Source organism: Melospiza melodia, chromosome 6 (assembly GCF_035770615.1).
Source record: "Melospiza melodia melodia isolate bMelMel2 chromosome 6, bMelMel2.pri, whole genome shotgun sequence".
NCBI classification, from domain to species: domain Eukaryota; kingdom Metazoa; phylum Chordata; class Aves; order Passeriformes; family Passerellidae; genus Melospiza; species Melospiza melodia.
Window position 1 is genome coordinate 11,010,847 of NC_086199.1, and position 24,615 is coordinate 11,035,461.

At 45.5% G+C, this 24,615-nt stretch overlaps 1 protein-coding gene across 1 annotated transcript in view; it reads right to left on the reverse strand.

The window, feature by feature from the left end:
* RCOR1 (REST corepressor 1) overlaps positions 1-24,615 on the reverse strand; it is an 81,945-nt gene that overhangs the window by 41,552 nt on the left and 15,778 nt on the right. The gene's annotated exons all lie outside the window — the stretch shown is intronic.

Below are 24,615 nucleotides of genomic sequence, written 5' to 3' on the forward strand. Positions count from 1 at the left end.
CTCTCATGCAGCACACTAAGCAGCATACGTTAGATCTAAATTAAAAGTTAATTAATGTTTCTCTTCCAGCACACTTGATTATTTTTCTTCCAGCCATCATTAAATGAAAAAGGGAGGAGCTAGGCTCAGGCAGCAGGCTCCAAGCTCTGGACATCATGAGACTGCAGAGTGCAGACAGATTAACCCTTCAGGGTAGGCACATGCATAAAACCTCCCACACCACACTTCTGAGCACCTCCTGCACTGTCCCAGCAGCCCCTCTGTGCCTCCATGCCCCATACAATCAGGAATGCCCACCCAGGTGACACTGGGTCCCTCAGGTCACAAGCAGGTCCCAGTCTCAGCTGCCCCAGAGAAATCAAAATGCATCCACATCCACATTGAGACACAAACCCACACTCAGACAAGTGTTAAAAGTCTGTTTGTAACCAGCTTAACACCTGGCTGGCAGGAGAGCTCTGAAAGTCTCAAGTGAAGATCTACAGCTGCACATAGTTTGTAAAAGCAACTTCAAACTAAGGTATGTTTCAAGAGCAAGCTCTTGTCAATTCTGATGATGTTCGGTCACAAGCAGTCAAAAGAGGAGGAGGAGGAAGAGGATGAGAAGAGGAAAAAAAGCAACTCCCTCCTTTGAGTCAGCACACACACAGCCAGCCCAACCACCCGCCCTGGCAGAGAGAAACTTGCAAATCTTGTTATAAATGAGTACCTGCAGTGCTATTTCCACTACAAAATGCCACATAACGCTCAAGTTTTATGCAATATTTCAACACATATTTTCTCTGTGCTGTGCAATTAGACATATAACCACCACTGCATGATGCATTCAAACAGGTCAGAAAAGATCTAGTAACACAAAGTTACATTACATTACTGTGAACACTCATGGTTTCACCACTGTTTATAACCTGAAATCTGCTCAGGTAAGAACAGTCAGGATTCAGATGACAAAAATATTTTAACATTAAATTTAAAGTACAAATAGCACATATTAAAAATAACCACCTGTCAGCAACATATTTACACTGAACTACCAGTTCAGCACCATCATCTGATGGTTTCTTTCACAACAGACACCATGATTATCTTTCACTCAGGTTTTTGGGAAGGTTTGGGAAGGTTTCACGTTGTTTTATTTTAGGGTGGTTAGCAACTGCACATACAAGGTATTTTGCACGCTCTGCATGTTCATTACTTTCCAACTAGGCAAAAAAAAAAGGAGTGAGAAGAGACAACATCCTCTGTTGGCAAGAGATGGGAGGTGAAGACCAGACACAGAACACAAAGAGTGTCTGAAATTAAAATTACAAGTCTTGAAACATTTGGCATTAAATTTTACCTTCTTCCTCATTTCAAGTCTGGGCTGGAATGCAAAGGAGTCAACCCTAAGCCTCCCCTTTATCAAATTTTTCTCTTCAGTTCTCCTTATCCAGGACAGCCTATTCTACTGAAGTCTAACATGGGGTTCATAGAACAGAAGAATAATAAGTCTCTCTCCTTACTTTAACCTACACTGAAAAAGCACATTCTTATCCCATAAAAATACTCAAAGACAGCAATCATCAGTCAGGTGTTCATGAATTTAAACACCTCCATCCCAATCCCAACACACCCCAGTATACCCACTGCAGCTCAGGGGATGCCCAAACACTGCCAGGTGAGGTGTGACACCAGGACATGTCAGCCTGCCTTTAGCAGAGAACCCACCTCAATCAGGAAAAGGACAGTTTTCTCTCAGTTTAGCAGTCTGAACCTCCTCTGCCCTGGGACACATGAGGTGCACATCCCAGCCCAGCTGCCCTGTCAGCAGCAGGGCTCCATTAGCTCCGCTCAGCCACAGTGGGTTGGGTGAAGTTTCACCTCCCATGGTTAAAACCCCAAGTTTGGCTTTGGGGCATTGCAGAGGGAGCCCCACAGCCCTTCCAGGTGATACCCAGTGCAGGGAGGTGCTGCAGGACCTCATGGCACCTAAAAGCAACGTGGCCAAACGTGCTCCTCATGCTGCTCCACAGCTCTACAACAGGAGCCCAGGAGCCCCCTCTGCCAAGGAAATGCCTTGGGTTAAGGAGCTACCTCTTTCCAGCCAGGCATTCCCTCCTCCCTGGGCACCACACACAGAGGTGCCTGCAGATGCTGGGCTTCATGCCACCCTCAGGACCCCCATTTGCACAATTCCCACAGCCAAGTGTCAGTTCCTCCCTCCTGCCCCTCTGTAGCACCAACCAGCCAAGTTACACTGGGCTCAAAGGGTGTGGAGCAGCACCTCCAGTGTTCCTGCAACTTGTCCCCTGCTCCACCTCTCCACCCAAGCCCACACCTGTCCAGCCTCGGGCCTCATTCCTTGACAGCTGTAGAGGCCACTCCAAGGCACATACAGTAGGGTTATGCTGAAACTCATGCTTTTCTGCAAAGGACAGGAGCACCTAAAGGCTAACACACATAGAAAGATGGGAGTGGCGTGCTCCTCAAGCATCCATAAAGGCTGATTCTCCCTCCCTGCATTCCAAGATGCTTGCCAGGGCCTTCACCTTCTGGCACCACATCCTCCCCAGCACCCCTTCTCAAGCCCACAGCCCCACATCTACTGTGCCTCATATGTAAGGCAGACATGACAGGCTTTCTTCCAGAACAGTGCTGACCCCACCACAAATATACACAGCATAATACTCTTACTGCATGATGTACCAACAAAAAGCTTAAGAGCTTGCTCAGAATTTGGAATCACATTGAAATGAAATGACTGCTTCAGAGCATCAGCCACGAGAGCAGAAGAGGGGCCTCAGAGCAGAGTGGCTGTTCCATCCCTTTATAGCACCATGCCAAGCACAGCTGCAATGCTCACCAACACTGTCCCATGCTTCTGAACAAGGACTATCAGGATGAATTCTGACACTCTGCACTTCAGTGATAAAGCTGTAAAGATAATTCAATTTAATCTGTTGCATATTTCATGTAAAAATAGCCACGTCAGAAGGGCAAGGGTTATTCTTTTTTTAGGAGAACAGATCAATTTAAGATCAATGAGGTTTGCTTGTTTAAGCAACTGCAGTTAAACCAGTGCAACCTGTGCTTAGAGAAGCTGTATAGTGGCAGACAAGATCTGACATTTCAGGTCATCCTACACTTTCATCTAGCTACCCACCAGGTATTTGTAAAGTCTCTGCCACAGCCATTAGCTCCATGTCAGTGGCTGTGGGAGCCAACACTCAGTAATCACTTTCCCACTGTTGGCTTTCCCATTTGTCCCAAGTCTGTCAGGAATCATGGCTGCTTCCTCCAAGAGGAAATCCTCCTACTACAACCAGCACCCCCTAAATTTTGTTCCACTATCAGAATTCACAGGGAATGCAAACTTCCACTGCCTTTACCCAGGCAGAGAATGCAGCCCCAACCAGGCACAGTAGTATCATGTTGCTTTTTCCACAGCAGTTACCATATCTGTCTCTTTTCTTACCACTAGAATATAACCCCTACTCCACAGACTATACACTAAAACTCAGGAGAGAACCAATCCAGCCTAAAATTCACTTTGAGAAGAAAAAGGTATTTTAAAGAGTTTGTCCCATTTTACAAATGTGGTTTACTGCACAAGCCCAAAAAGTTCTACTGTGGAAGAGAGGAAATGAAGCAGAGCAGAAGACATACATATCACTATTATTCTAAAATGATGTGGAGGGGATTTGGAGTTCCCCTCCCCCAGAGCTGTGAGGGCACATCTCAAAACCAGTGTGCAGAAATACCTTGATTTGCACAGGAGAGAAATGACACAGCCCCTTTATTTCCCATCACTTCTTCCCAAAGACTGAGCTCTCCATCCCTGGGGGCTCCCTGAGCTAATAACGCACCTGGACATGCAAGAGCAGCACACTGCAAGATTTGGAACCCTGATCCACAGCAGCTAAGGCTCTCCTCACCTCTACCCATGAGCTGTCAAGCCAGGACATCTGCTAGCAAAAGGGAAACAGGGATTTCTCCAAACTACCAAAGGAACTGCCAAAGGTCACTGTAGCAGTGTACCTCCATCAAGTCCCCCCTACAGGTCAGAGAGTATCTCCCCTGTCCTTCTGACCCCTCCCAAACTTCAAGTTAGACATGGAAACAGTTGTATCAGAAGGAAATAATCAGAAGGTTCAAGAGCCCCACTGCCCTTCCACCATCTACTTGACAAACCAAAGCAGGGCACCTACCTAAGCTTTAAAAATATAAAAGTAATCCAACAAAAAAAGCTATTAGCTTTAACTCCATACCAGTTCCTGGATTTCTACCACATATATTTAGAGACAAGAAGAAGAGTAAGGAAGTAGAGACAGTCAGGATACCTCCCTCACCCACAGCACCAGCTTAAACTACCTTAAGGCCCACAGGTGGAATGGACACCATTCACAAAGAGAGTGCAGGAAGGCAAAACACTGTCTGCAAGCAGGAGCCCAGCACTGAGCAGCTTCAGCCTGACACATCACATTTTATTTTTCATCCCCAAGTTAGAGAAGAAACATGCCAGAATAAACTCAGTAGGAGCAGAGGCCTCTCAAAGAGCCACCAAGCACTCTGTCATCTGTTACTTTGCTTCTGTGCAAGGCAGCAGTGCCAGCTCCCACTCGAGTTTCTGCACTTGAGGGGCTGCTCTGTCTCACAGCTCTCCCCGAGGATGCTGCATGGTCCAGGCACAGCTGTGAGCCATTCAGGAGCTTTACATTTCCTCTGGACACCTGGACTGACCCCCTGGAGAAAGGATACTCCCCTCCTGCAGATGACAAGACACATTTTGCTCCTAGTTGCATCCTGCCCAAGTCGAAGTGAGGCTTGGGCAGGATGCCTCCAGCATTTTTCCTTCTCCATAACCCTCTCAGTAATCTCTGATGTTTTTGCTGTTGCTGTTTGCACAAGGCATTTCAGAGCTATTGAAACCCTCTGGATTTCAAAGCAAAGCACAGTAACACATGACTGTGTGAGGGCACTGCAACACACACCATGGAGAGTGGGACCTTGCTCTAGTCAGCTGCTTCTGTTATTCAGAATAAGGTAACTCAGAAGAGTAGGTCCACAGTCAGGTGCTGGATACAAACACATCCTTCTGTACCTTCTCTAGGAAGCAAACAGGAGCCTTAAACCAAAGTTTAAAAGCACTTGCCATAAAACTACAGGCAATTCTTCAGGCACTGATCTTTTGCAAAACAACAGGTAAGAATATACTTCCAGATCTGAACAACGTCTTCCATGAAGTTAATAAAGAAAGATTACACAACAACTGAAATACTCAAGGTGAAGGATGACAAGATTCCCACCTAAAAAAGCTACTCCTTTACTAACAGCACTTACTGATCTCCCCCAGCTGATACTAATTCATTTTTAAATCACACAGTGCAGATCTTAAAAGAAAGTGTAAGAAACACCTCTTCCCTTTTAATATGCAACCCTGAGCATTATCTATAAAACATGCATTGTGTAATATCCAAAGGTGAATAGATGCTTTTATTGTTTGGAAGAACTGGAGCTGCCATACAATAACTTAGCTGCTGATGCTTCTTAAAGCAGTTTTGGATCAAGTCTAATGTATTTACTTCTAGTGAAGTGAGATTAAACAAGTGCTTCCATTCCCAACTCTGCATTTTCTTTATCAATGCAGAACTTAAATTTATTGCATAGTGTAAAATTCCCTGTTTACAGTACCCATGATGGCTGTTAAACAAAATAAGACAAGGGAGGCACAGGCTCCCAGAGCACAAAAAAATTCTCTTATGGGTTCACTGGTATTACTCATGCTCACAGTGTAATTGTAAATGCACAGCTGTGGTACAACAGCACAACACCTATGTGACACAAGAGAATTCAAACAAAATTCAGGGTCAGAAGAAAAGCTTTTTCCACTTTCCTTCCTCACTACTGACACTGGTGTCCCAAGCAGCAACTCAAAGACATTTGAAGAACTTTGCTGCTCATCTCCACTTCCTCCTGCATGTGACTTCTCCCTGAGTCAGCAGATAATGCTTGTGATCCCCTTTCATTCCTGTTTTCCAAGGACTGCCTAGTCATAGCAGCTGGTACTTCATAGAAATACCATCACTGAACAGACTATAGCAGCATTAAATGAAACAGAACTGGAATCCTGCAAACTGAGAAACATTTTTTAATTAAAAAGCTATAAATGAAGCAGCAGTTAGCTCTTCCTATACACGACTACACCCGGCTGGCACTATAATCTATATGCAAATAAAGTTCTGAGGGCATTTTTGTATCTGCCTAGGGAAACAAAAGCAACTATTTGGGTTTCTATACAGAGCAGCAGCACTGGAAACATGGAGTCAAGAGCATTACTGCCTCAAAATGACTGTAGGTGCTGTGCTACAAAACTCCACAGTATCATGTTACAACTGTGAGCAAAATATTGCTTTAAAAATTACCCAGTTAAAGATTAATCACCCAGCAATGATTACAAAGGTCACTTTGCAGTGATAAAAATTATTACCATTAGAAGAACTGAAAGAGAAAATGAGAAAAAGCATAGATGGCAATAGCTGCCTTTTCTCTAAAGTAATCGAGTTCAATCCATCCTAAGTTTAAACTCTGCATCTTTATATTATTATTTTTAAACATTTTAAGAACACATCTGACCCAAGATGCCTTTCCAGTTTAACACCCAGCTGTAACACAAAAGCTGTGCCCTACATTCTGCCCACAGCCCAGGCCAGACCGAACAATAAAGCCAGAACAGATGTTGAGGCCTTGCCTTGTATTTTCTTCTTGAATAACACGAGCCTGTTCATTCCCTCCTGCAAGCAGGTGGCACCAATGTGCAGCCATAGATGAGGTCTGAATAACTATACAAGCAAACAGCCTTTCCATATGCACTTTAAGTGTGCAACATTTTCTACACCCATACAATTCCAACCTGAGCTCTTCAGTGAGTTCTGCACACACAAGCCCTGCAATCCACACACAGGCAGGAAGCACATTACCCCACCAGGAGCATGAACATAGCCCTGCACATGCTTAGCATGGAGCAGCACACCTATGCTAATCACAACGGGCTTTTGTCTAGACATGGCTGAGCTTTTGTACTGAAACCTGAAAGGGTTAGGGTTTTTTTAAAGAGAAAGTATAAAATTAAGAGGACAGAAAATGCACATTTGACCAAGATTTTATCAGACATCTCTTGCAAGCCTTTTAAAAACACCATCTACTTTTTTTTTTTTTTTAAGGACAGCTGCTAACTATATCACAGCAATGCTGAATGCACAGCCAGAAAGCAGCAACCAGAACAAAGCCAAAGCCTGCAGCACTTGTGTGACACCGAGCTGATGAGGCTCACCTGCCCTCCCATGCACACTTCTCCCTGCTCCACAGCTTCTGTTCTCCCCAACACTGACCCAACAAGATGACACTGCTTTCTTTCCTTCCTTTTTTCCCTTCCACACTATTCCCCTTCCAGTCTCATTCAGGTGACCAAAAAGTTACACAGGAATGCCTACATGCACGCAAGTTAAAATCCACATATTGAATTTAATACACAGAAAAGGAACAACAATAACACAGCAGTTTCCTCAAGTGCTAGGTCCTGTGCTGCTGACAAACATCGAGACACTGCTGAATCTATTTGAAGCCAAAGAACCTACTCATGAGGAAGCAAAGATAAGGCAAACAAACCCTCTCTCTCCATCACAGATCTTGATTCTGCTGCCTCCCCTGATCTTTGACAATCAGCAACTCCTACATGCACAGCTCCACATTCATACAGCCTCCCAGTTCTTTACTAAGCTAGCCCTCAGCTCCTCCCACCCACTGAACAGGGTCCTCTGTTGTGTTCCCTTAAGAACAAGAGCAGCTGCTTGGGCCAGTCCTGCCCATTATTCACAGGCAGCACTTAGGAATAACAAGACCAGGACCAGCAGAGAGACTTCCTGAGCTGGTACTGTATCTGCATCACTGGATTTAATGGCCCTTCATGGAAGGAGGGAGTAAAAAAAAATAAAAATCCATCAAATAGACTAATCCTTTTTGAACCCATTTATAATTTTGGCATCTACAACATCCTGTGGCAGAGTGCTTCAATTTAATTATATGTTTGTTGTCTGAAGGAGAACAAAGAAAGCCCATGCACACACTCCCTTCTCCACTCTAAAGCTGCTACCCAGTCATTTCATTTGGTGGCCCCATTTCCTGCCTTATGAGAAGCAGAGAATAACTGCACCCTGTTCACCTCATTCGTGCCTCTTGCTGTTTTACAGATCTCCTACTACACATTCTCAGTCATCTGCTTTCCAAGAGAGGCAGTCCAGGCTTTTCTGCTTCTCCCTCGTATGGAGATGAGAAACAAGAACAACTCCTGTACTTTAGTTATCTTACAGCTCTCAGCAGCATGTACACATGGGGGAGGGATGGGAATGGGACACAACCAGAACTGTACACAGTGTTCAAAGAGAGGGTACAACACAGGATTTATAAAACATGCCGTAATGAGGTGTTATTTTGTTCTCAGATGCTTTCACAACAGCTTTTAACAATATACTTGCTTTTCCATTATTACCATTGAGTTGATGAAAAAAAACCACTGTCTACCAAGATCTTTATCTGGAAAGGTAACACCAAATTTAAAGACCACTGCTGCACAAACAGTTAAGGGCAGTTTAGAGACCACTACTGTATACGCACAGTTAAGGGCTGTTCCACCCTACCCTCCCCCTCAATATTAGTTAGCACATAACAAGTGCCACCTGTCACAGGCCTGAACACGGTGCCCATTCCCTCCATTTAGCAGATGCCCACACTCCCTCCCCCCTGCTGCCCCCTCCTCCCATTCACACACTGTTTTCTGACAAGAGAACAATCCAGCTGCTAGTAGTAAAAATAAGGTGAAAAACAGAAATAACAAGATACATAATTTGAAATGGGGAATACACAAGTGTTACTTTAGTTGGAGAGTGACAAGTGCAAGAGTGACTCCCCTCCACCCTCAGGTACAGGACACCCTTGGCTTCCCAAGGCTTCTTTCCCCAGGAAAAGTGACACAAGGAGCAAGAAGACAAGAGAAAAGTTTCTCAGACCTTGCATCTCCCCCTCTTCCCTTTCCTGCTAAACAGCAATGCTGCCTAGACCACCCATTCAAGTAGTCCCCATTCCTCAGCTCAGGCCACCCTTTTCCATTCCATGGCAAGACACACAGGCTGCGTTTTACTCATCTTTCCCACACGTTAAGAACCAGCTGGCCTATTTCTATTGCCCTATGCAAGAAGAAACTAAAAAAGTCTCAAGTGCTCACTAAGCACAAAGTACTTTTTGGTATTTTTAGCAACACCCCTTCCCACCCATCAAAAGTTCACAACAGCCTTCTTTTCAGATAGCTTAAACTGATTAGTGGAAGTAACAAGTGGCTAGGAAGCACCAATGACATAAAATGTAGATTCTTGGTGAACAGAGTGACTGGTTTTTGGTTTTTTTCCACTTCCAAAAACCTTGCCAGGATGACAGTCAGGAACATATATGACTAACTAGAACCTAGTCTCCAAAGAGTATGGGATGTGGGCACCTCTCATCCTCACCCCACACCTCAGGAGATCAGAATACATTTTAAAAAACTAATGACCAGCTATTCTCAGTGGCTTACAAAATAAGGCTGCTGGGCACACATGTTACTGCTTGGCAAGACAGTACAGTGAAAGACAAGCAGACAGGACATAGTCATGTCTGCATCCAGACTAGAGTCAACCCAAAAGGACAACTGAGAGAGAAATTCCATGTTACTCTGCTCTTACAATACCAAATATTTTTACACAGTCCAATCAAGCACAGTCAGCTCTCAAAGACAGTAAAGGTTTGTCACATTATTATTCTTTAAAACCTGGGTCAAACACCAACACTTCTCAAGGCCACAAGCAGGAAAACCCATCACACAACAGCAGCAAACACATCTTCCAAACTCAGCTGAATGCTCTGAATAGGCTGGACATCCACCAAGGAAGGCACCACCACGGCACCTCCCTGATGGAGGCAGTGCCCTCTAAGGGCAGCAGAACCAGGCCCTGCCAGCCTGCCCAGGAGAGGCCTCACCTCTGTGCTGAAGTCACCTAAACTATCCCATTTCTACCCAAAGCTGGTTTGATAGAGGTGGCCTGGCTGGCAGAGCTGTGGAGACAGCAGCCTCTGAAAAGGGGACACGGTGTCCTCTCCCAACACAGCCACCTCCAGAAACAGATACCTGTCCTCGGGCCAACGCCGGCACACAAGAAGCTTATACATCAAATCCCACCCAGCACTGAGTCATGCACGGTGTGGTGTGCAACTGCAATCAACAGGCCGCGAGCATGCCCAGTTTAACCCACACAAATCCGACTTCTAAACGTCTGTGACAGTTGCATATCCTCCTCTCACCCCCATCCATGACACTCTTCCAGGTCCTTATCCTCACAGCACCCCTACAGCAGATGAGAGCTTTTATCAACACACACACACGCAAAGCTGACTGCCGGGCTTGCAGAGGCTGAGCGAGGTTTCCCCAACCCCATATAAGAGCCCTAAGTGTGGCTCATCCTCCCTCATCACCCCACTCTCAGAAATGCTGAAATCAAATAGGGACCCACAGATAACACATTTGTGATATTTCAAACCAGATCTTGAAAACTCAGTCTGCTTCCAGCTCTCCTCAGAGATGACTGGTGCATTCATTAGCCCACAAGCTCCCCAAGGTACAGACAGTCCCTCTCCTTTTGTCTGCACGGGGCCCACCTCCACAGGGTGCTGTAAGGATAATATTCATACCCAAAAACACGAAGTCAGATTTAACATGCCCTTGAAATGCAGGCGGCTCCCGGATCACAATTTTCCAACAGATTTCACAAGTTAGTTTGTTTTTTCCCCATTTCTGCCAAACTCAGAGGCGCAGTACTGACTATAATTAAAACATAGCTAACAACCATGGCATCCTGGTTTTAACATTCAACTTTTACTAAAAGACTATCCAAAACAACTTATCTGGTTTCTCTCCTTCTCCTGCCTTCAAAGAATCTCAGAACTAGTTTGTCCTGCATCTACATTAATAATCAGAGCAAGAACGCCGTGTGATAACAGGAGAGGCTAAGCAATCCATCACAGCTGCACACCAAGCGCTGCCTTGCACTCACTCTGCAGGTTTCCCACTTCGTGCTGAACCTAGCTGATCCTAAAAGGTGCCAAGTAACAGTGAGCCAAGCCCTGGAGACACAGGCTCTGGGCATTAAGCAGCAGCAAGTACACTCGCAGCCCAGAGGAACAAAACAGGGGCAGAGCTCTGCTGGATTTTCCTGAGCTGCCTCTGCTTTAGGATTACAAACGCTCCTTCTGCAGTGCCAGCATTTGCATACCACAGCATATTTACAAAGAAATCAATCGGGACACGAGCCCGGAGGTGAACACGGAGAAGAGGCCCGCAGCACTCGGGGCAGCCTGCAGAAAAGCTCGTGGCTTTCTGCTCAGTCGCTCCAGGGAAAGGCAAACCGGCAGGGAAATAACACAGGATCCCCTTCCCCACCCTGCCTAACAAAGAGCACACAAGTTTCAGGCGCAGGGCCCTACAGGCTCTCAAACGCAGCCACCACGTGGTGAGCGAGCATCAGGAGCAGAGCGCACACAAAGAGCCCAGAAGCAGCAGGAGACGGGGGAGAGGGCTGGGAAAGCCTCGGCAGCCAGGAGGCGGACGGGGGAAGGGGAGAGGCAGGCTCCTTCCCCAGCCATGGCCAGCAGGAAGCGAGCACAAAGGGGACAGCGAGGCCAGGCAGATAAGGAGAAGCCCGCGGAATGCCAGGCTGGCAGTGCAGATAAACTGAGGAGCCAGGACGGTGCTGGAAGGAGCCGAGTGTGGTTTGGTGAAGAGCTGAGGGAGGAACCCGGCTTGGCACTGGAGGCAGAGGAAGGGTTTGCACAGCACTCACCTGAGCCAGAGCATGTCGCTCGCACGCTGCAGCACAGCACACACAGCTACAAAATTAACTTAATTTTACTGTGTTCGGGGCCATTAGTCTTTCCAATCCGAGGAGTGAGATCCTATTCAGCACATAAAGGCTTCTCTACTGAGGCTGAAAATTCTTGTTTTCCCCAATTTGGAATATCTTTTAGGCATAATGTATGTTCAGGCCAAAATAACCCCTCTAGGCCAAAATAACCCCTCTCTCCTTTTCTTCCAAAAACCATCATCATCGTGAAAGCAACCAGATCGTCGCTGCATATGTTAAGAGCCCGGAGGTCTTATTTTCCCTTTCCACAAATTAGAGAATGGAAAAAGCAACAGCAGCAAAAAAGTAGTGGGCATCCCCTAGCAGCTGTTTGACAGGAATACAGATGTGCCTCCCTGCACATCACTTATGCTGCCCCACACTGCTCTCAATAAACTCAGTGTGGCTTCCCAGTTCATTTGCTTCACCCAGTGAATACTGGATAACTCCACAAAAGCAAGCAGTGACTCTCCATACTGCACCATATTGAGCTCTAGACACCTAAAGACTCTTTAAGCAATTGTCCCTGTCCTCCCACCTTCAGTGCTACCACCCTGGCCACTGGAACAGACTCTGTATTAACACCTTCTGAGCATCAGTGACCCAAAGCACTTCCTTGTTCTGCCACCAGTTTGCTTCAAATCCCAACCTCAGCTTCCCCCAGCTTGTACAGAAGTGCTTAATGGGGCTTGTACACATGAATGCAGAAGTTAAAAAAAAAAAGCGCAGCAACAAGAACAAGGCAGCAAGGGAAACAAAACACGCAGGGACATAAAGAGGACAGAGAGCCTCAGGGGAGGGCCAGTATTTAGAGTTACTGGAGACTGAGAAGCTAAACCATGCTAAGATTGCTGGGTCTTCAAAGGGGGAAAAAAGTCTGCAGAGCATCTTGGAGAACACAACAGCCGTACAGGTGCACATGCAGGCTGGAGCACAGAAAAGCTGAGACATACTGGCACCAGAGAAGAAAGCAGACTGTCAAAACTACAAGACAAGACAGGCCAGTGAATACATATCATTTACCTGTAGCAAGGGGCTCTGCCAAGCATTCTGAGACACTTCTATACTCCTCAGCAGAAGAGCTGTGTCCTCTTCACTTCTGTCCTGGCCTGCATTTTCTCTGTAACTTTCACACACTATTTACTGCTTTTACTGAAAGATGACCATTTTCCCTGACATCTGGATTTTCACAGGCTGCTCTTTCAATAAAATACTTTAAAGAAGAGACTGCAGGAACAGGTACCATGAAACAGGTTGTAGCAACCTCTATTCTTAGTTCAGCTGAGCTCTGATCCGTGACCAGGAGCTGCAGGTACTGCTGCAACCCTGTGCATTTGAAAGTCTTTAGTCTTCTGCTCTGTGCCACCACTCACATACAAATTGCTACAAGTCCAGTTATATCTATGTTGAAAGGCAAGAATAAGTGTCAAAATAATTCAGGGTACATTGGTTCCACATACTTCTACTCTTCCTTCTACCTCAGAAAATCCTTCAGCCCCACCTCCCCCCTTGCACATGCACAACCCCGCAGCAAAAGCTTTGCACACATTACACCAACACTTGTTAGCATGGCCAGGGACCCTGCTGAGATCCTCAGCTCCCTAAAGACTCCGATTGGTCTGACTTTCTAACAACAAAGCTATTTGTAGTCAGATATTTATGATACTGGCAGTGATTCTTGGTATAATTACTGATACCTAGCCTGAATATACAACAGCAAAGGTGGAAGAGCCCATAGCCTGTAAAAAATACTCAGGAGTAAACCAGCTTCACCAAACAAAATAACTAAAGCTCCTTTCCTGTGCCAGATTTCTGCAGCATGCTTTTACTGAGCAGAACAACAAGAACATCTTCCTCTGCTTGTTCCAAAGATCCCACCCAAATGATGCCCACAGAAGGCACTGCCTGGCTGTACTGGCCCCAAATGCAAGACTCCAAACACGCCCTTGTTAACACTTCCTACACCTCCACTGCTGCATGAGGGCATCCAGCTGCAACACTGACATGATCACCCTCCCACACCCCCACAGACAGCTCTCCACTATCCTGCAACAGCTGCAGGACCTTCCTGCAGAAGATACAACAGGTGCTGCTGTGCAAGACACAGAAGGAGCAGAGAAATGGGATTCTTTGAAGCCCAAGACATATACCATTATTCAGTAGGAACATGGTCTAAGTTTTCTGAGTAGCTGAATGCTAGATCTTTGCACCCAGATATTTTTCTGGTATATTAGAAATACGTTACATAAGACTCAGACACCATATATATATGTGTTTTATAGATATATGTATATATATATACACACACACACACACTCTCTCTATATATATTACATAAGACTCAAACACAAGCGTTTCTGCTCCAGAAAGGTCTGAACATCAGTAATGCTTGCAAGATCATTGGCACAAGGCAGGGAGACAGAAAAACCCCTGACAATTCCCAGAAATACAGGATATTCTTTTCCTCCAGGTCATGATTATCCCAGGTACCAGAACAGGTATCCAGGCTGGTAAGGCACATGCTTGATCAACTCACATGGCCCCCAGAAAAACAGTCCCAACAACAACAGTCTGAGACCTGTAAGCACCTTCGGCACAGTACCTCAGACTGCCAAACTGCTGACAGCTGGGCCTTGCCTGTTTCCCTGCCCCCACAGAGAAAGACAGAAGAAAGCTGCTTACAACACTCCATAAAAAACCACTTTCTCATAGCAGTGTTCCAGGTCCACTGCCAGCTGTTCCAGACTTGCAGAACAGGACAATCCCACTGCATCTGATGCTGTCCTGAACCAGAGGCATCAGCTTACACGCAGGAGAGTTTAGATGTTTGTTGCTGCTGAGTTTGGTCTAAATCTGCACAGTCCCCTCCAAAAATCTTCTGTTTCTCCTTCTTCCCCCATCCTCACTCCCCGGCCCCTAGACACAACAGTTTGACTACGTGCACGAACAGGTTCATCAAAAGACATGATCAGTGCAAGAACAGTTCAACAAGTCCCAGAGCCCTGGCATGTCCCCTGACAACCTCAGCAGCTCCTTATGCAACTACCCCGTCAGTATGCAGAACAGTCACATGAGACTAGCACAGAGCCTGGGAGAGCAGCTTTTAAGTTATTCCTGCACAAGAAAAAGGAGTGATAATTAAGCAATGTCTTGTAAGATTCCTAGACTCTGTTTGAGAGTCCTTCCTCCCTTGACTAGAGCAGTACACCAAGAACACTACACTCCCTTTTACACAGTTTGTTTAAATATCAGTGCTATCTCCACCAGAGAACTCTGCAGCAATTTCTAGGAAAGATGACACCAGAGCACAGTTTCCACATCCCTGGCTTACTGCCCTTGAACAGTTCTTTCTGTGCAGAGTCGGCAAGGTTGAAAACTTGTTTCCGTCTGACACTGACTCACGATGCAGCCTCCCCTCCCTTGCAGCCTAACCACGAGCAGAGAGAGCCCTGCTCAAGTCCCAGGGTCTGCAGGAACACAGGAACTACACATTTTTTCACCAAGCCCCACTTTGCTCAGTTGATGCTACTGAAAAGTTAAAGCTTTCACAAAGGTTCTCCTTTGCCTCTCAATCCCTAAAACTGGAGGTCATGTGGCAGCAGCTCAGCGAGTGCCCTGCAGCTCAGGCTCTGTGCAAGGCAAGGGCACCGTGCCTTTGCTCATCCCCCTGCGAGGGAACATTTCTCCTGCAGGAGCAGGGCACAGACAAAAGGCACAGGAAACACACCAGGCATGGTATGGAGGGACAAAATGTAAACATTTGTCTCTTACGGCCATCTCCCCACAGAATACTGCCCAGTGCACACGTGTTGGGTGGGCAGTTGTTGCTCCCTCGTCAAGTTTATGATCTGTCATGTCCAACTGTGTCCTGTGATGCTGGCACCTTCCAGAACACAGAACTCAGTTAATTGTATCAGCCAAGGATGTGCTACCAATACCACTAGGAAAGCAGATTTTTGTGCTTTCAGAAGCAATTCCTCTGCTGTTCCTACAGAACCATCAATTTTGGCCACTAAAACCTTGCCACAAGGGGATGAACTACCTTTTTTTTTTTTTTTTTAACTAGAAGCAGCAATTATCCTCCCTAGTTTTGCCAGTTAGCTATCCTAACAATCTTCCAGGCTTCTTGGCTCTCCTGCATAAAACTCTTGAAACTACAGCACATTCCTACCACTTCTGCTGTTATTAAACAACCTTATGAGGTTCCCTTGTTCCTCCCATTTCCTTCATTTGGGTGATTCCAGCATCATTCTCAGCACTGCCACTAAAAGCAGCACTTGTGATCTGAGAGGGGAACTTCCCCAGCCACCCAAATTTTGGCAGAACGATGTACTAGAGGATAGAAGGAATGGTTTGGGCATGTGCTGTCTCCTTACATCATCATGTAAAGACAATCAGTCTTGTTCCCCTCATGTGTCTTCCAGAGGTGTAATTATTTCTGGAAGTCTGGAAACACAGGGAGTGAAAACTACTTTTTTCTTTCTACTTTTCCCAGAAGTTTTCAAAGGAGTCAGCTGTAAGAAGTTGGAACTTCACTGTCTCATTTAGGAATGAGAAACATGTCATGCTTATTTGAGTTAGCTTATAAATTTCCACCAGGTATGCTTTCAAATAAAGCTCTTTAATACAGGGTACATTTGTCACTGTTCAAAGGTGAGACCAGAACATCACAGCACACTGCAGTAATAAATGTATTTGTTGCCAGTTGGTGAATCTCTAAAATGAGACAAAGGAGGGAAGAAAAGTGTCAGAAATAGGAAGTATCAATATTGTTAACTCAAACAGAAGGTTAAATATCCTGGGGGCTCTGAAATGGTACATAAATAAAGACCTAGTGTCATAATGCAAACATAGAGAAACAAGCACAACATCCCAGTCTGCATGGAAGCATCCTTCATTGTGACATAAAAACATCAAGGACAAAAAGTAAATCTGATCCCATGTTATCACTAATTAAATTCACATGTACCAATTTTCTTTTTTTAAATGAAACATACATTCAAATTCATTAGTGACAGAAAACATTCTGAATAACTTAATTTCAACAGTCATTTCCATTTAAAGCTTTTAACTTTTAATCTTAAATATATCTCAAGAGTATCTCTTCTGATTTTTCCACAATGGGCATGGTGAGAGGAAAGTGGACTCAGAGCTTATAAATTACTCTCCTTCCCTGTCGAGTCCTCACATCAAGTACATAACATCCATGACTTTTCCATTGAGATTAAGAGGTATTTCATGTACTGAATCTTGCCTAGAGAAGTATCTGGCCTTCATGAAACACAATGCCATCATCCATTAATTAGCCCTAGGTGTCTTTTACTTCCAGTTATAAGGATATGTGTTAGTGTGACCTTCTGACTTTGAGCCCAGAGTTTGTAAGACACCCATAAAACCATTTTATTCGTTTATTAAAACAAACATTGAACCCAAGGGTATTATTATTTTCTTCTCCTAGACCTAAAAGATCTGATCCTTGGAATGGGACTCTCTGCATTTCATTACTGATTCATGAAGACCTACCCTGCTAAGTTGCTTTGTGGCCAGAAGCCCCATGTTTTCTCCTCTGAAGCAGCACTACAACAAAAGCTTAGATCACCTGCTAGAGTGCTTATGCAATGCAGTTCTGAAGAAAAAGCTGTATAAAAATGGATTTATTTCTGACTACCATAGGAAGTGACTGAGCATGGGACTAGGATGCTATTGGAAAACCATGTTTTGTTCCCTGGAGCAGAAGTAAGTCATTTTACCTCAGTGCCTCAATTTGCTCCTGCCTTCAACACTGATGATCCTCAGCACTTTGCAGAGGGCTAGAAAGCCTGAGGGCCATGATCAGGACATGCCACACTCCAGGGCAAAAAGAATTCCTGCACTTCCACAGCCAGGCAAGGACTGATCTTGGGGGGATTTCTCACGATGCAGTTCAAAGTGAGAAGACCACAGCAAGTCAATCCCAGTTACCTCCTGGTGGCCACAGCATCCATCACATCCAAAGGATGAATCACCCACTGTTAACAGCTCACCAACACAGGCAGATCAGTATGCCTGCTGAAGAACAACTTCCACAGTAAACTCAACTACAAAAATGTCTTGTCTGAGGTGAAAGGAAAAACAAACAAAAAGGTAGAGTCCTGCAGGAGTGCTATTGCACTTTGAGGTCACATTCCCAGTTATGTCTAATTTTTCCAGTACAGACATCACCAGCAGTTGCATATCTGGTTCCAGTGCTAACGAGAGCAGACACCAGGGTCAGGCCAGTTAACTGGGCAAGTCTCCTGGAAGCTTTGTCCCTTCTGCTTCAGACAAAGGCCTTTCCAGGGACCCATATACCATAAAATGGCTCCTGGCCAGAGAGGGAAAAACAAAAACCATTACTCCAGCCAGACAAAAGAAAGGTGTCTTTGGCCTCACAGCCTCAGAACAGAGTCTAGTAGGAAATGAGAAGCCTTGACTACCTAGCAAAGTCCACAGCTACCCAAATATCACAAAAGTCCCTTCTAAATAAGAGACCCCATAAGGAAAGGAAAAGGAAGACAAAAGCAAGCTATTCCAAAGTGACTGGACTTCCTCTGTAAGGGTTATAGAGCCTTAGCTACCACAGATTAAATTCACAGCCTAGTTCAGCTCTCTCACAGGAGAGGATTTATAGTATAGACCAAGAGTTAGAAGCACATGCAGATCTGCAGCCAGAGATGTGCTACACAGCTCAAGCTTTACTTGAACTACTACAAGAATACAGCAGGACAGGGATACCCATATGCCTGAGCTGCCAACAGGAGTGCATGAAGTTCTTTCTTACACCCAGGAGCCTCACTGCAGAGTACAGTTAACTTACCTGTAGCTCTAAGCCAAGCTAGGACAGTTATGACATAACTCAAATCTCTGTACACACACAGGGATGAGAGCAAGTTAAACTGAGCAGTTACTGTGAAAAGGAGCCTCACCACATTATGCCCACTCTAGCACTGCAGGGAGATTGCTCCATGGTTGTACTGGCCTGATTGTATCAATTCAGCAGCAGAACTTCACCAGGAAGCCAAAATCCTCAGTGTCCTTTGAGCGTGCTCCTCAGAGGCTGCTGAACTAAACCTTCCTTTCCTACAGTCAGGTTAAAACAGACAGCAACCTGCAGGCTGAGTCCAAAGATGCTCTGCCATTCTGCAATGTCTTTACATACGGTATCTTTGGAGGGAATATTGCCAAAATACAACAGAAGGACAAGGCAGGACCAATCCCACCCTCCCTCAAATCCCGTATTTCTCCATAATGAAACTTGATAAATTATTATATGTCAAGAGAAAGTCTAGCCCTAGCTCAGGATGACTGATGGAAAAGGAATTTAACTCTGTCTGCTAAAGTGCTGGATGGAAAAAAATCAGACTGAACCACCCAGTTATTTACAGCATTGCAGACTTCCTGTTTTGATGCAAGTCAGCAAGATCTTCTGGAAAACCCAGGAACAAAGAGCAGTAGTTCAGGGTGATAAGTTAGTTACAGAGAAGCTAATGATCTATCTCTGTTAAGACTTCAAAATAGAGGAAACTGCATCTATGCCTCTCCTTTTCTAGCACTATTTCAAAAACTAATGCACAGGCAAAAGTAGTTATAAAAAAGTAATAAAGTAATGAACTAGGTACCAGTCATAACAAAGGAGACTCTCTCTGCCTTTGGAGTTTCAGATACAGCTCTCCTCCCCTGCTTCCCCCATCCATCCTTCTGTATGTGCCTGAATGAACATCAGTTTATTCCAACCAGGCACTGCCACTCTGTGGTTCCAAGTACAGAACACCTTTGGGAAACAAGTGGGCAAAAGTGATTCTGAAAAGTTCAGAACGGTCTTACCTGCACGCCAGGTGAACTGCCTGAAGAAGATCTGCTATTGAAGCAAAAAACTGAAGCAATGAAAACATGACATTTAGGTTCTAGCAATCTTTTTTGTTCTTATAACAAAAGCTCTTAGACTACTAAAAAACATTTTAACATACCACTAAGCTTCAATCAAGTCTCTTGCCAACTTAGGATTGCGGAGAATCACAGGTGATAGGATAAGACAATACCGTGGACTAAAACTAGCTACATAAAAGTGGTAAGACGGGGGGAAAAAACCACAATTCTTTCACATCATAAATTGGAAAGAGGATAAATGGCAATACAAGGCCCAGCCTGCAGTCCTCCAACCCACAGGGACTTGTTCCACTGACCCAGCTGGGCTCTGGGTTATGGCATTTACACTCTGAAGTTCATGGATTCACTCCATAGCAGTTAAGTACAAAAGCATCCCCGGAGCGTTCCCACTATGTACCCTGCTCTACTGGCAGAGCTGTGCTCTGTGCAGTTGGAGTGAATCACCTCCCAGCAAGTCCTGCTGCACAAGGGTGTGGTTTGCTGGTCACACAGCACCTATATGGGGGATTTCTGATTGCCAGCAGATGACACATAACCCTACCTCAATATAAATAACAGTGTATCCCACCATCACAAGCCTGCACACAGCCAGTAACTCCAAACATTTTTAAAGCTGTAATTGATAAAGCCATGATGAAAGACCTTTGCATGGTGACAGAATCAGTCACAGTGTCACTTAAGAATGATGTGCCTCAAGGACTGCTCTCAAAATACCAGCAACATTGCTCCCTGCTTCCCTGCAAGTATCTCTACTGCAGAACGTGGTGCTGCACACCTCTCTCTTCCAAGGCCCTAGAATAATTACTGAGAAAGATCATTCACTTAAAAGCATAAAATTTCACAGAGCTGAGAAGACACAAGCAGCAGGCAGCCAGACTTCCAGCAACTGCTCCTGCACCCGGAGGCTCCATCCGGGATCCTCTGCACACCCTGTGCCAAGCAGGGACCAAGCCAGCACCACACACTTCAGACTTGCTGCTCAGCCCACCAGTGTTCACACTCTGACAACTCAAAAGCAAGTTTCCAGGAATAAGTAGCAGGGATTTTTGTCACTAGATGGACGGATAACTTTTGTTAGCATGCTAAACACACCCTACAAAAAGTCCTCTGAAAACCAAGGAACAGCTACACACCAATCTGTCTGATACTAAATGCCCTGCATAGCTAAGAATGCACCTTACAGAAATACAATTGCCAGAACCCTTGGGTGCAGACTAGCGAGCAGGTTGATGAGCCAGAGTTTGTTTCATTCTTCTCTCTGCAAGCCATTCTCACAAGGTACTGATTAGGACAATGTCTGCTTGGCTGCAGGATCTAGGAGAAGCTGTTCTAGCTACTCTGACCTCCTGCCCTCTTCTTGGCTCACCTGTGTGCCCATCTGTCAGAACACACGTCAAACTCCAGCCTGATGTAATTGGTCATAGCCTTGGAGCAGCTCCTGCTTGTCCATGTCACGACAGCACCTCTTCATGGTAAAGTGGGTCACCAGGAGGCCTTGAACCCTGAGAGGGGCCTCCTTAAATTATGCTTCAGCATCAGAGTAACAAGAGCTTATTCCCCTCAGGATGCCCTAAGGCTCCATTATAAAGAACCCAGGAAGATAATTTCACTATCCAATAGACCGCGGTTTTCACAGACCACAGCAGACACATTCAGGACCTGCTTTTAATCTCTCCCTTCCCAGAGCCAACTGAACACGAGTTCTGTTGAAGTTTGCAAATAACAGGCGTGCTGTGCAGACACACCTTGCACAGAGTGGGCTGGAACAAACCTGAGATGTGCTACCAAGGACTCCTGATGAACATGGCAGGCACCCAGCACCCTCTGGCTACCTTGCACATGGCCGAGTGACAAATGCTGTGGTGTCTCTGTAGACCAGCTGTCCCCTCATCACTTCCTAGGGGATAGTTCTGTAGCTGTCACTCAGTGAAGGTTCTGAATTCATTTCCTGTTTTACACCATCGTGGGGAAAATCAGCATAGCTCAGAGACATGAGACAATGAACGGTGTGACTGATGCAGAGGGTGTTTATTTAGGCAGGCAGCTAGAGAGAAATCTGGAAGAACTGAACATGCTTCTATTAGCATCACTTGGCATTCCCTTCTTCACTCTTTGCAGTAAATCAGGCCTTTGAGTGCAGGAAATTCTGGGCTTTAGGCACTTGCTGAAATCCAGTCTGCCAGAACACTTACCTGAGAGTTTCCCTGCCTTCTCTGGTACCTTGTATTCCCCTCACAGATTTTCAGGGCACAGGTCTTCAGATTTCTGAAACACTTTTCTGTGACTATTTCACAAACAAGAAGCATAGAACATAAATTGTCAAGAAACACCCTCCAAAACCTTTGTGTAAGGGGTAAGAGGGTTTCTCCTGAACTGGTGAAACCCCCTGGCTCCAGGGCTGTGGCTGCTCTATGATGCCAGGCTGCACCCACAGAAGTGACATTCAGAAAGAGGGACAACACCAAAGCAGTCAGACCTGAGAACTCCCCCAGCTTCAGTGGTCCCTGGGAGCAGTTTTACTCTCATGAGCAAGCAGGAGAGGCAGCACCATGAACTACAAAGTTAAGCTAACCCAGAGAGATGTGCCCATACATGAGCAGTACTGGACAGTGCAGGGAATCTGCACTCCAGATTACAGGCAGGGAGAAGGAGTTAAATTTTGAGACGTGTCAAGGCTTCTCATAAGGCACAGAACAGGTCTGGCACAACAGAGGCTAAACCCAACACACATTTACTGCTCATGTATTTCTCTTCCTTCCAAGCAGTCTGAAGGGGAAATGTGTAAATTTAGCCTGTGCTTTCCCCGGTAGAAACATCTCTCCCTCTGGCCCAGTGCACAAATGCAGGCTCCTCCCAGAGGTGGCCAGGCAAGCCAAGCACTGCTGCACCTGCTTTGCTTAGCAATAAAGGCAGATGGAGCACACTGTCTCCATGAGGAATTCACAGTGGAATTAGTTAGTGCACCTCAGTTAGCCTGCAGCCAGAAACACTTCTGACTTTTGGAAGACGGATTACAGAGGAACATTTCTTCCTGTTCTACCTCCAGAAGGTGAATTAGTCTGTTGTGGTCGGACCAGACCTCAGATGCATCAGTTCTGCTGCTAGGACAGACCACAAACACTGACATCTCCTCTTCCCATCTTACTTGTCACCAAATCACATGGGGAATTCCAGCCCTGCCTCATAAACTCTTCCCAGGCTGCTGTTTTCTTCTCTGATGTTTTTACATTCACACACATTTGTCCACTCCACTCTCATCCCCATACTGAACAACACAGGTAGTTTTAACATAAAATGGAGAGAGCTAAAAGGTTCAGCTTTCTGCCCAAGGTCACACTGGAAGTCAAGCAACGAGTTTCCTATGGTGAAACACCTGTCATCATTTCCACCAAGTGGAAAGGATTCTCACGTGTCAGGATTTCAGGTGACTTTGCTTAATGAAACCAAGCTCTTCTTGGAGTGCTCTCCCTGCCACCACCTCTTACTTTCAGATGCCACTGTTCTTTGCTGCAGGGCAGAGTACTCTAAACAAAGTTTATCTTCTCTTATTAAGGGAAGATTTGTCTGTTGTCCCATTTCAAAAATCAACTGGAGGATATTTTTTTCAGAACAAGGTTTTAAACCACTGAGCCAAAAGGAGGAAGGGGAAGAAACACCATCCCACCATTATCTGTATACCACACTGGCTCACCTCCCAACTGATTTCCCATTCATTCAAGTCCAGCCTCCTATTGTATAAAGAGCAGTGACCCAGCTGGGGGCCAAGAGAATGCAAAACTTAAGAACCTGATAAATGCTTAGCTGTGGAGAACATACATGCAGAGTGGAGGTGCTAATTACTCATCTTACCACGCAGATTAACTGTACTCTGAAATAGGAACAGTTTCTACTTTTCCTGTGGCACACAAATGTCCCAAGCTCCTGTATGTGGACTGAAGTACCAAGAGCCATAAATGCTGCAGGCAAGAGCATTTATTTTCCCCAATCCCAGCACAAGCTCATACTCTGACAATCCAAATGACTGAAAGAGGGGAACAGGTTATTTTTCTTCCCTTGCCACTGCCCACCTCTTGTTCCTACACATCTAAACCCTGGAAGGAATCTATCAGTCAGCTTCACTCATCAGTCAAGCCACTGGCAGTGGTCAGATGTGCCCGAGAGCCCTCCAGAGGCTTCTGTCACATCCCAGCATCCTACGTGTGCTTTCTCCCATCACTGCCAATTAGTCAGACATCTGTACAGAAGGGCCATTTTTGGTGTGCTGACAGCTTCCCCTGTCCAGCTCATCCCAGGCTCTGTCCAGGATCATTACTTCATCCTCTCCCTCGTTTCACTAACACTCTAGCTGTGCCTGGCCACGACTAAAGACTATTTATTTATGGCCATTTGGAGGCATTATTCTCACCACTTCCCTCAGTTGCATGGAGGTAGCCCACTACAATGTTAAATAGCCACTTAAACATCTGTTTTGACGAGAAAATCTTTGTCATCCTACAGCTGTGTGACACCAGTGCATCTGTGAAACAACAGGGTGTAACTGTACCAAAATCCAAGTACAACAGGGTCTCATGCCTGTACAGCAATGGCACTAAGTGCCTGTTCTTATTGCAGAACATCTGATGAAATTCACACCAGAGTGACCACCTGCTGCATAAAGGACACCCCAATGGCAAAGGAGGGTCCTGGTCTGAACATGTGCCATGGGGACAGGGCACAAGTGACTGACTGCTTGTTTTCCAGAAGGAACTGA